Raw genomic sequence first — 1,871 nt, 5'->3', positions numbered from 1 at the left:
AACAATGAGAACTAAATTGTGTTAGGTAATATTTGTCTGTGAGATATATCGTCATTTACATAAAAGCAAAAAAGTTCATAGACCTCATGTCTACTAATCAACTAGTAAAATAAATATACTTTCATAGAGGTACATCCAAAGTATAATACATAATTATCTATGCAAGTTTCGACCATTGAACTTTATCACTATCTCTTTGTATTTTCCTTGGTCTCTATCAATTTTCATTCGTGTAGTAGATTGTTCGAAATTAACGTATTTTGGCATAATTTTGAGTGCGGCCCATTTCATTCTCTTAGGAAGATTAAAGTTAATTTGTGTTCTCCAAAACAAGAACATCGAAAGTATCTATTTGCATGCTCAAAATGACGTTTGGGTGAATAAAAAATTAAAGTTCAAGAGCGCCCATTGAAGTTGAAAAATATTGAAGGGAAAGTTACAGAAGTTTATCCCACATTTTAAAAATGATTAGGCAAATACTCGATTATAAATGACTACATTTTATGAAGGTGTAAGCTTATATAGCATAGATGCTCTCTCATTCGTGTGCAAGGGGAGTTGCATCTCAGGACATTCAACTTGTCTGCAAGCAAGTCTTGCAGGCACAATTGTGGATTCAAAGTTTGGTCCCTTAGTAGTGTTCACGCAAAATTCAATTTGTCGTGCAAAAGCTTGGTGCTCTACTTGATATTGGTTTCGCTATTGTATCCTGATAGACATATTTTAAATAAACTTTGAAGTTTGAACACTTAAGTGAGGGATCGAATCTTGTAATTCGATCTCCATAAATTTATCATTGAGATAATTTTATTTGCAATTCCGTAATCTATTATTGTAATAATTTTCTTTATATTCTTCATTTACTAAATATGATTTTATATATTCTGTCTAACAACTTTCGCGTTCAAGTTGATAAAAAGTCATGCATCACTTCTAAATTACCGAAAAAAAGGTCTTTGTTTTGTATATTTGCACAAGGACCTGACCATTAGGTCATTATCAAATGAGGAAAGGAATCAAAGTTTTTGTGATTTATGGCCAATTTAGAATTTTGTTTTTCTTGCTCTTTGGAATCTTGATATTACTTTTCAATGGTCTATTCTCAAGTATTTTTCAGTGTATTCCTGGACATAGAATATTGGGAATAAAAAGAAAAGAAACTCGCAACCCACAAATATTCACCAAATTTATTTGGTACGTTAATGTGCCCAATTAACCGACCAACAAAATAGAAATGAAAGTGCTCTTGGCTTGACATCGTTTGTTCTGTTCCACTCGAACCCTTCGTTTGTGAAGTGACAAAGACGTGGCTTAAATGAAAATCAAAGTACATGCTTAAACCAGAGCACGTGCAACTGTCAACAGGCCAAATGTCCAATTTGTATAAATTGAGCTTATTGGTTTCATCTGCATCCGGCCAACCAATTGATCAAATTGTTGAAGATAGATTTTAAATAAAGACGTTTGTATATTTTAATTGATAAAGTGGTTCAACATAGTATCAAACTAAACGACTGTCTTGAATTCAATTCATATGGTCACTTATTTACGTCTAAATCCAATTTTCACTGGTACATGTATAACAAGTTCTACGGATGCCCTCACCGAACAATTAAGACAAATTTGATTACACATCTTCCTTTAACAATGTTCAGTTAAATCGAGAGTAGTTATATCAATATGCTCTGCTATTGTCTCTTTTGAAAATCCTTAACATCAAAAATTGTACTACAGACCACAACGATCCACCAAGATGATCTGCTATCCTAAGAGTCAGACCCTATTTTGTTGTGCAGTTACTTGGGGCCTATATATCGTGATCGTACTTCGCCCTTGTTGGTATCAATAATCATGGGACTTACAAGAGAACA

Source organism: Olea europaea, chromosome 9, assembly GCF_002742605.1.
Source record: "Olea europaea var. sylvestris chromosome 9, O_europaea_v1, whole genome shotgun sequence".
Lineage (NCBI taxonomy): Eukaryota > Viridiplantae > Streptophyta > Magnoliopsida > Lamiales > Oleaceae > Olea > Olea europaea.
This window is presented reverse-complemented; position numbering follows the sequence as displayed.